Consider the following 12,052-nt stretch of genomic DNA (forward strand, 5'->3'; position numbering starts at 1 on the left):
TATTATTATTCTTCTTGGGTTACATACTCAACTTCACCCTGCGCACTCAGCTTCAGGGGTCCACACACTCAGTTGTGGACTCTACTAGGCCTCTACGCACTTCGCTATAGAACCTCTTCCTACTACTATGACCCAAGACACTTAGACTTCTTCTCTATCCGCTACTAGATCATTCGTTCTTATCCATCTCTAATTGTCTTTACAACTTAGAGCCTTGCTCTATTTATACAATCCCATGGTCTGTGGACCATGGGTAGGCCAACATGACATTACATTACATTACAAAACATAGGGTAAACAACCCTATGACTCAACATACATTTCGTGCTCCGCACCCGCAATTTGCGGAGTCTTACAACATTATTTGACCAAAACTTGGGCTTTGAGCCCCAAAACATGCTATGGGGGAATTCCATGTCCAACAAGCCCCCAACATAAACATCGTGACTTGCCCTTGAGTCACTCTATCTACACGACAATATTGGCGTGGAGTCCCTCCAGCTGGCCCCATGCTGCTCGAAGGTCCACAACGCACTGCTCTGTAGTTTGCTAAACCTACTTGATGCGCTCTTCCGAACCCTCTTTGTCCAGAGAAAATCCCTGCCTTAGCGCGTACATCCCCTGCATCTGTGCGAGCTTGCCTTCGATATCTACTGTGATGGTGAAGGCCTCATCAATCCATGGCTGGACGCGCACTTTGAGAACTGCCTCTTTCTATTACACCGCATCCACCTGCTCCTTAAGTGCCTTAGCTTGCTGCATCTTCACAAGCTGTTGAATGAGGACTACTGTCTGCGTAGTTCCTCAGACACTGTTGTACTACTCCTAAAGTTCGTGCGCCTTTGTTTCCAGGCACTGTATGTTGGGGTCCTCCTGCAAAGATGTGAGGACTGCAAATGCTTATTCCAACATACCGGTACAGTCTTGCACTGCTCGTCCAATTTCTTCCAACCCTATTTGGATAGCACTAGTGCGCTTTTCTCTAACTTATGGGGGAGTGGAAGGCTGCACCTTCAACCACAGTTCGATGATTTGAAGATTCAGCTCTAGCTGAACCTTTTTCATTTCTGCTCTAGCTTCACGGACACCGGTCGCCAACCTATGGATCCGCTCTGCTGCAAGTAGATCTGCTGGGATGGATAGCTGTGGGACGCATTTGCAAGCATTGTCTACCACCTGTTCCAACCACTGAGTCTGTGATACCAGTTCATCACGCTGCAGGTTGAGTTGTTCAATGTTTATCTTTTTCTCACTCAGAACCTGTATCGCGCGACCCTCCCTGGCGCGGAGTTCTGCTGTTATTCCATCCTGTAGTTGGTACAATGTTTCTCGTGAAAGGGCAGCCAAATTGAGGCCAAGTCCTTTGATCCTGTGAACTGCAGCTCTATTGATCTCATTTGCTGCTGCTAGCACTCCTTCTAGTAACACTATGGTATTGGCCATCCTTGCGTGTAGCATCTATTCTACTGCTGATGTACCTGCTGTGATGTAGGTGGACAAGGTACCTTCCTGCGGGGGCTGCACCTGTAGTTCTTGTAGTTGTGCCATTAGGGCCCCCAACACAGTCTGATGCTTCATCATAACTTCTTGGAGTGCTTCCTTGGTGACATCACGAACTGTCTCACCGATGTCGTACGAGTCTCCTTCAGTTAATGTGATCAGGTTGATGGCATCTTCAAGGCCTTGATCTCTTTCCGTGGACCTGATATTTTTGGGATGCGTGGCTGTTTGAGTTGGGTCGAAGTGGTTCCTGGGTCTGCACCCTCTTTTGCAAGGTCTGTGTCCTCTGTCTCCTATTCTGCAGACACTTCCTGGCCCTCCTCTGCCTGCGCTACTGTTGCTGCTTCGATGGCCTTATTTTTCTCCATGGCTGCTTGGGCCACTTCGTGGGCTGCCCTGACCTCTGTTGCTGCTTTTTTGTTGTGTCTTTTCTCGGCCAGTTGATGCGTTTTTGTCTTCTCCAACTTCGCCAAATCCAGGCCGCGCCACTTGGGAGGCCATGTCTCTAACACTGTAAAGATCACATTGTTAGTGGATATGCAAGGGAGCTTCATCCACTGCTATGTTGGATCCTTTCGTGCCTTGATGTAAATATTGTGCATGTCTGCCTTGAATTCTGCAAAACTATGTAGATTTTTGTGCACTGTGGGGGATAGGCACGACCTCCTATTAATCCATATCTAGATTCTCACCTCCATGACCACCCAAAAAATCTTTGTATCGCGAATCCGCTTCGCGTCCTTGGTAGCCCAGAGTGAAGCATACTTCGTGGCCTCTGGTCACGCTCAATGCTCGGGAACTGACTATTCTCCAGTAGTTCTCCCGCTACCAGCAAGATGGACAAGAGCAACCACACGTAGTGGAAGGTCTTACTCTACTCCTGGGCCTCCTTGCAGTTGATCAAAAATTCTTCACAGAGGAACTCAGCCCAGTTGAACTGGACCCCTTCTGCACACTGTTTGGCCAATGCAACTACCAGTGCTGGTACTTCATCGCCATGGCATTTTCTCATTACTTTACCGGCTAGGAGTTGGGTGGCAATGAGCACCCATTTATCCTTGATATTGTTGATGGCGTAACCCCTCTTTTCCTTCTCGAGCTTATAATTTTCTTCATGGCTTTCACAAGAGCCAAATTGCCACTTTTTCCTGTTATCATCGCGGGGTCCTTTCCCTTACAGGAAACCGAGAAATTCTGTGGATGAGATCCGCCATGATGGGAATAGCTCCTCCAACCATAAGTACCCATCATGCACCAGGAAAAGCAGCTGCCTGATGATGAAAATGGTGATGGGCGCATGGTGAAATTGTGGTATCCACAGCAGATGAAGCAACCCAGCCTAATCCACACCGCACAACCATTTTCATGGTTGTAATGTGATCACCAACCCCTCCTTATTTTGTTTCATTACGCTCTTCATCTCTAAGTGTGGGAACTTCTCGCTGGCCACGAGGTCCTAGTCTTCAAATTTTAGGGTAGGCACATGTCCTAGGATCAGACCCTCAAAGGTAACTCCATCAAGGAGGAACGGGGTCTGGAGTGCACTCTTCATTGCGTCCAGATCCTTTGGTACCTTAGCTTTCCCTTTTCGCAGAGGGACATACTCGGGCAATTTTGCTGCGGAGTACATCGGTTGGATGTCTGCCTCCATGTCTTCTTCTTCCTCTACCTCGGTAATCAAAGCCTATAAGTCCTCCTCCTCTTAATATGTCTCAATGGTGACATCCTTGCCCTTTTCCTCCATTGATACCTTACCAAACGGTAGATTCCTCGGGGACATGCGGACTGGTCCCATTACCGGGTTACCTATTTTTAGTCTCAATGTCCGAGGTGATTTCAAGATTTCTGGTGCATCCCCAGTATCTTTGGGAATATTGTGTACCATATGGGTCGGCGCGGCCTCGCCGACGGTTCATTCTTCAAAGCCCAAACCTCCCCTGGTATCTGTCATCTTGTCTGTACTGTATGCGGTCTTTCGCGAACTTAGGGGCTCGAATATCACTCGGTGCTCAACTTTCTATGCTCTATTCAATCGCTTAAGTCTCAAGTGAACAAGTGTTGCCTCGTGGCTAGCCCTTCGAGTTTTATAGAGGCTTTTGAATTCAAATTCAATTATTCCCCCCAATTTTGGGCCATCAATGCTTTCTTGGAGGAAGATTTTCCAAAATCTTGTCCATAACTATTGTCTTAAATTTCCACCGCCCGCTCCATTTGGCCTCAAACTGGACATCCTGTCATGAATGGTGACACCAATGGTCACTTCCCAGCCTACCCTCATGGCAGCACACCTCCCCCTGCATGGGTGCGAACCTTGTGACATGCTGACTCTGCACGCATCTTTCCGAGCGTGCAGCTGCGAAGTAGAATCATTTATATTCCCGCACTCTCTTCTAGCTTCTTGGAGTGCTAAGACTGTGATTCCTACGGCTAGTTAGGTGGTCGCACTGCCTATGCGAGGCTCCATCTCGCCTTCCAATATAGTCCGTGGAAAATTCTCAATTTCCCTCGCGATAGTCGGCGCCTCGCTCTCTACTGTATGCAGTGCGTTATCCTGGTTACTGCGTTGGGTGATATGTGGTCCTAGCCATGGCAACATACTAATCAATTCTTGGCGATAGTATTCTAATTCATTGGTATGATCATCCACACCTTACCTTGCCATCCTTGGTTTAGTGACGTGAGATACTTGCTTGATCTCGCTTTCCAGCCTCTTGACCTCTACGTCCATCAAAATGATTTTCCTCCTTAGTCGTACCCAGTCTTTTTCGAGTTCGCGAAGTTTAATGTTCCCTTGCTGAATGGCTTCCTGAAGCCTTAGTTTTTCTACCTCGCATAGCTATGTGATTTCGTCGTTCTGGGCTTCGCACACTATCGCACCTATAGGTGCCATTATGTGTGAATTCATCATTGCATGCCCCTCAGAAATTATAGTCCCTACCCTGTTCCGCAACCTTGGAATTGTTTGCACGGTCAGGGTTTTGCACATGGTTTTATAGGCCCATCGAACCGCTGGTACGCGCAAGTCCCAGTCAGTCCATATCACTTGGTGAACCCTGTTCAACACTTCGCACACCGGTTCAAATGCTTCCCTGTGGATAGTTCTTGGCGTGCTTCACCTTTCTTGCTGCTGCATTTTGTTCCAATTCTCTATTTTGGGAGTGGTGTGCGCCTTTGTGGGCTGCATGTCATATGTCTATACCCATCGGGAAAGGTGGGTGTGTAAGTTGTTCTACCCCTGGTAACCAGTTCTCATCCTTTGCTGTGGTTTTCCAAATTGTAGGTGTAACATCCTCTTGCATTAACACAGGTCCCCAAAACTTCCTTGATGCGTACCCCACCACCTTGTGGGTGTCACACGTAGTGCCCATTTCAGAGCATTGAACTGCTGTTGTTCTGGTACTGTGCTTTCAAATTTGTTCAGGAATTCCTCCACCACTATCAACCCATCATATGTAGGCAGATCCCTTGCCTCTATTGTCACGTAACACAGTGATCTAACCATCATGTTGCAATTAAGTGTTGTTAATTTGTGCAAACGATTCTGCCAGCGCTCTATTTATTTGTCTAAATCCGAAGTGCAAGAGCTTTCGCGCTCCCACAAAATCCTTCCATCTGCAGTTAGATTCACCCAATCCTGTTCTTGCATAGTTATCTTGTAGATGCAATCGAGATTGTCATCACCGTCATCGTTGCACATCGATTCAGTGTATCAAACTCCTTCGGCTGGATCTAGTGGTACTACTACGCGTAGTGACTTTTTCTCAAAAATAAATTTTCACTTCTTCATATTTATGACTCAGTTCATATTGGTGGCCCATTATATTCCTAGTAGCGCGGGTTAGGGATTGTTGTCATCAATAATATCTATCACTTCAAGATCCGCATGCACGCTTGCACCTTCAATATCCACCATTACCCCTTGCGTTCTTCCAATGGGCACGATCTTCAGTTGGTTCGCCATTTGCAACTGAATAGGAGACCATTGTAGCACGGGTCTGCCCATGCATTCCCATGTTTATTTTGGAAGTACATTGACATCCGATCCAAGATCCAGGATAACCTAATCCATTTCATATTCGTTGATTTGCGCAGTCAACCTCATTTCCTTCCTATGTGCAATGCATGCTTTCCAAGTTTCTGGACCACATGCAGTTCTCCTGACCTCGTGCAACTAGTGATAAGTTCCTGTAGTCCTTTTACTACCTTGCTGTTGTCTAGTAGTTTCATGCATGTCTCCAGAAAGGTAGTGAGCATCGAAGGATCCACCCTTGGTTCTAGTTGATCCTTACTATCTGAAGTGGAGGCCTCTGTGAAGCTCTTCTTAGCTTCCATGAATGTCTCCTTCATGCATTCTACATCAAATTCGGGTTCCTTTGTAGGAGCCTTGTGAACCCATGCACTTTCTTTTGAATGCTTACGTTTATCATCTCCAGTGGTCATACCGCTCCTAAGCATTATGTTTACATTCGGGTCTTCTCCGTGCAACTCAGACCTCATCATCTGCAAATTCTGAGTCCGAGGGGGCTGGAGTACCCCTTTTTCACGCCTCCTCGCTATCAATGAAGGGTAGTCTTCTACCTCATGATAAAACTGAGTATAATAGAAACATGATGTCCTTGTCGAGTTTGTACAATCGCGGGCATAGCACTTTGGCCCTCCACAATTGTAGCAGATTAGTTGTCCACGACCCATTCTTAGTCCCACTCCACCTCGACCTCGTCTGCGCCCCTAAAATCTAGCACGAGCGATTCCTGTATTTGGGTCAAGGGCTCATGTTTCGGTTTGTACCCTGTAGGTAGGAGTTTTATCCATCATTAGTTCGTAGCTTCTGCAGGTGCATTCATTGTAATTTTTTCTACAAATTAGCTAGCTCTAATACCATGTAGAAATTCCCATTGTAGATCACCTGGTAATGCAATGTACTAAAGCAAAGCACTTGATCTACTTCTACAAACAATTTAGCGAAAGCTTAATCGAACATGAGAAACTTCAAGAATGAACAGATATAACTGAGAATGAGAAGTAATCAACCATAACATAGAAGACAGGGGAAAGCCTCAGCCTAAAACCCCAACTCGGTATTATCATACAAGTGGAAATATAGCTAGTATTACAAAAAGAATCAACTCAAAAGCTATCCTGCTCTCTCTGCAATACCTTTGCTACTCATAAACAGTCAAAGGCCTCTATCTAACCTCTGGTCTACCTTCCAAGCCTCCTATTTCTTTGTGCAATTCTAATTGGGGTCCAGTGCAACCACTTGTGTGAATTGGCCTCTTCACACACTCACTAACCTCTAATCCAACTACACGATCATGAAGGAGATAAATACTCATCATCGATGAGATTGTTTTATAGGAAAAATATTCATCCAACTGATAGTACACTGTCCCTTCTCTGATCTTAACTGGGTCTCTGTCTGAACTAACATGAATGAGTTATCCATGAGTGAATACTCAGTTATCTGAAATACAGTAGTTACATGAATGCAAGCATTAACTAACTGAACTCTCATTAATTTAACAAACTGTTAAATTAATATAACTATACTTGACTAAGTTAACTAAGTCGACTAATTACAACTCAATATTACAACTCATCCTTATCTCTTTAACTGATGGAAAAATTCCTCAATTAATAGATAAACTGTTGCATTTCCTCACACAGACTTCAGGTTTGATTTTCCTTAACTAATTAACTCAAGATGAATTAATTAATTAATTTACAAATTGTTGTTAATATCAAATTCGAATTTTACTTCGTATTTTTAGTCTAGGGACTGACTAAAATAGGAATCCATCCTAAACTGCTAAAAATAGAATGTTATTTTTAGCACTTCCATTTTTCATTCCTTGTTGCCCAATCTAGCATTGGTACTCAAACTACTATTTTTAGCAGTTCTATTTTTTGCATTTCTTGTTGCCATTTTCAACACTCCCTCTCAACAAGAAAGGCTTCCTCTCGAAACCGATCCTGTACCTTCGGAATATTCTGCATCCAACACTTCTACCAAGTGTGGTTGCTCCAGCAATTCTCGGAACAAAAAAAATCCCCACTAAACTCTATGTTGGGCTAGAAACATACTCTGATGCTGAAGCTCTACCTACTGCTAACAAGTGCTCCCTCTCTGACCTCTGAGTTGTTGCAACACTCCATGCATCTCTCACCATTGCACACTTCTCTGTGCCAATCTGCACTGGTGCAACACTCCTGCGCCTCTCGCATCATTGCAGCCTGCTAGCTCTACATAGTCCTATGACTCCTACACTGTAGCTCTCTCTGCCACTCCATCTGCATCTGTCTCTACCCAATCAGTCAATCCTACTACTCCACATTGGGGCTCCTGTAGCAAAGTTGAATCAAAGAGGTTGGGTACCTTAAGGATCCCGCCCCTCCTCCTTGGGACGATCACTCCACATCGCCCCACCTCCTACCTGGAGGTATGGCTGCATGTGATTCATCTACCTACCTAGCTCAAAGTTTCCCCCTACTGGAGGTCTTTGCATGAGTAGATGTCTCTACTCGATCTCCTCTCAGCTTCTCTAGTTGTGGCTACTCCAAAACCTCTTGAAGCTACTTCACCAATCGTGGCTCCCCCACAATCATCTGAGACTTCTTCTGGCACTGCATGTTGAGAGGTAATGTACTCTCCTTCTCAACCACCAAGTCTCCATCAGTTGCCTTGCTGCTCAAGTCTTTGCATGAATCTTGAACCTCAAGGGCATACAGGTTCTTGACCCATGAACCGATTTGCTTCACCTGTCTAGTGATGATGTGTCTAAGGAAAACCTTTCCCTTACTGAAGACTGCATCATAGCCTCTGTCTTCCAGCATCACGATCGACACCAAGTTTCTCTTTAGTCCTAGTACATACTTGACAATGGTCAAGGTAATGCAAGCTCCATGCTCCCTCTAAAAAATAACCCTGCCTACACCTGAGACACTGTACTTTTCATCATTACCCATCGCTATGAGTATCTAGAGATCTTTCTCCTCCAAAGTACTGAACAAATTCTTGTCGCCAGTCATATGGAAAGAAGCTCGACTATCAAGAAACCAACTGCTTCCCACCATGGATGAAACCATGCATGTGAAGAGTGTGAAATCCAACTCGAACTGTGAAGAAAATGCTTCACCTTCAGATCCTTCCCCGGATCCCTTCTTAGATTTCCTCTGTGGACAATTTGTAGCAAAATGGCCCACCTCATGACAACGAAAGAATTGCACTTTCGATTTGTCAAACTTCCTCCCACCATGTGTTGTAGGGAAAAGTATCCGACTCGGATGACCCTATCCCACTCTAAGGGTGATAGTTCCTTAGCAACAACTGTAAAACAAACTACTTAAGGTTTACTTCTTTATGAAAGCAAAAGAGAATGGAGAAATGCACTAACCGTTGCCTTGCGCTTAATGTCGAATCCAAACTCTTCTCTTTGGCCACTTGCTCCTAGCTCCTTGTTCTTTTGCTTGCCCAGCTACAATGAGATCCTGCAAAATAACAAAGAAGGAAACTACAAGAGGCATGCAATCATCACAATATATTATTGAAACAAGAGCACATAGAAGAACCTCAATAGCTTTTATTAATGAAGAAGTAAAGGTTCTGAGAGTATTACAACCATTGAAGGCTCCAACCCAGCAACACCTCCCAGCAGAAAGAATTGCTCCTCTTCACCTCTCTCAAACAATCACCCAATAGCTCAATAGTGAAACCAACAGCATGTCATTACTTTGCACAAAATTCCAGCCTCCTGAGCTCATAGGAGAGAGCTCAATATATAGATGAATTGAGAAAGGATGAGTCAGCTTGCAACTGATGTGTAGCTGCCTTGTGTCCTCTCTCTCTTCAGTTAATCTTTAGTTGATCTTTAGTTCTTGAGTCCACTTGGTGAACTTTGCTTCCACTTGGAGAAACAGAGCCTCTGACTCATCACAAGGCGAAATCCCTGATCCAAGTGTCATTTTTGGAAGATTCCAAATCAATGACTCATTGTGCCACTTGTCCCATCTCGCTCAGCGCAGGTGGCCTTTGTTCCACTTGCTTTGCAACACAGGTACACCATGGAGCAACTGAGTTTCAGCGCAGAAACCTAGTGGAGCACCTGCTTTGATTTCAGGATTGCTTGTTTTTTAGTGTTTTCAGGTGGAGAACTGATCTGAGAGCTGTTGGTTTGCTGACCTTGTTCCTCTAGGGGTAGGAACATCATGTTTAGGGAACTTTGGATCCCTTGGATTATTGACAATTCATGCTTGTTGCTGTAAGGCACAAAATTGTCTATAACAGATGCCCCCTAAAGTATGAGGTCGTTTATTGGGTGAAATGCTTTATTGAGAGGATCCGAAGTTCATTCAATCTGCTGAGAAGAGTCCTGTAATAAGATACAATACAATACATTATTTTTTCATACATTTTCATGATCTAGCTGAGGCGGGCATTCCCATGCTCAGCTTTATAAATACATTTCGGTACATAGAACAGACGATCGTCTGATTGTAGACTGATAATTCTCTGCTGAAATTATCATCCTTTGAGAAGGATGATCATCTGCTGTAATGATGTACATATCAAATGTCTTTATGTCCTGAATATATATCGCAGCCCGGATGGATGAAACTAGATCCGGGGTCTTCAATCTCTTCCGATCTTCACTCGATGTACAAGTCGATCCATGTGAGAATTTCTTGAAGTCGAACATGGAAAGACATCGCTTGATTACCGGTCAATGATGTAAACCGTTAGCAAGCGCGAGAGGAATCACCGATAAGGATGATGACCCTCAAGGTACGACAGTACAATCCACATGGTGGGAATAAAGGACTTGGCGTCGACCACCATGCAAAATCTTCTGGTCGAAGGTCATTGATGTATACCTGTCGCCGGAAGTGAGAAACTTGCCATTGAGGCATGCAAGCTTCAAAGTACTGAAGGGGGTGTTCCTAGATCAACTCCTTGGATAATGAGCTGATGTCGACAAGGAGCGATCCGTCAAAGGAGGGCCTTAATGAATCCCACATCAGTGACACGGAACGGAGCTAGTGATTGTGATGAGGTGAAAACAAACTGTGATGTATGATTCAGGGTGGCGGTCATGAAGTGGATGAAGGATAATGTATGGTAGTGGGTGGAACACGGTTGACTCTTTACAGAACCACATCTCTTGAACATATAACGACACTGATGTGATGGATTGGTAGCATTACCCCAATTGTGGATGGTGTGGCGAAGACCATGGTTATGAGACCGGTGAATGAAACAACCCAACCCGATGTGATACGGAGGACAAAGTGTCATGTTCAAGAGCAACTTGCTACCATTAATGCTGTGAGGTTCTCCCAATTTTTCCCCAGTCATTGCTGACCAGTACCTCTTTATTTTTGTCAAGCTTGAGGAGGATAACATATGCTTGTTCTATAACCTGCCCTTCGGGCAAGCCCATCGCTATGTTTTAACGAGCCTAGCGATAGGGAAACTCGTTCTCATCTAAAGACAAGTTTGTCGCTATTTAATCATTTTAACGAGTCTAACGACAAAGAAAACTCGGTCCTTTTCATTTTTAGAGAGTCTGAAAAGGTACGAAAAGTTAACTCCAAAATTCCTTTTTCGTCTTCTAATCCCTTAAGTCCGAAAAAGTATAAAACCATACAGAAGGGATGAATTTTCGATTTCTTTAACGAGCCGAACAAGACAAGCGCTCGATCTTTTCGTGCAATAATCCCTCAGGTCCAAAAAGATTAAAATCTAGAGGAGGGATAGCCCTTCCGGTCCTTTTTAACGAGCTGGAAGGCCAAAACTCGGCAAACTTTTCATATTTTACGAGTCATTGAAAAGAGCTCAAAGAAGACTCGTCTTTTGAGGAACGAGTGATGAACAGGGATAGCAGCAGATTCCAGGTACAGGTTGGAATTTTCCAATCACGGCAGTGTCACAAGGATGGCTAGGTGAAATCACTCTTCGCAGCTGTTCCTCAAAATGGGTAAACAAACACATGGAGGTGAACGATTGGCCAAATGAACGGATGGAGGTGAGACTGCAAGAACACGACCAAGGGCTTTAATATGGCTTTCAAAGGTTACATTCTTCAAGGTTGTTTACCGGTTCATTTTTCTGAGTGAGCTTGAACTGCTAGGGAAAGATTGCTCACAATTTATGTTTATTTTTTAACGAGCATGAACTCTATACAAAAACTGCTCGATTCTTGCGTTTATTTTTTAACGAGCATGAACATTGCTAAAACTGCTCGATTCTTGATGCCCCCAGCATAAAAATGCGGACGAGGCATATGTCCTCTAATTCTTAAGGGGACATTTCATTTTTTAATGAGGTTGACATCGTGAAGAACTATCCTCTTTACTCTTTATTTCATTTTTTAAACGAGGTTGACTTGAGATAGGAACTATCCTCGAAACTTTTAGATCCATTAAAAATAGAAGGCTTCATATTCCGTTGCACCCATCTCCGAAAGATTACTCGGCGGTGGTGGGGCAAAAGTGCCCATTAAAGAAGGGCCTTTTAGGAAAATTACTCCGATATATGGGAGAGGGTGATTGCCTC

This window comes from Pinus tabuliformis, chromosome 1_2, assembly GCF_031772625.1.
Source record: "Pinus tabuliformis cultivar Carrire ecotype Pingquan chromosome 1_2, CPIR1, whole genome shotgun sequence".
Lineage (NCBI taxonomy): Eukaryota > Viridiplantae > Streptophyta > Pinopsida > Pinales > Pinaceae > Pinus > Pinus tabuliformis.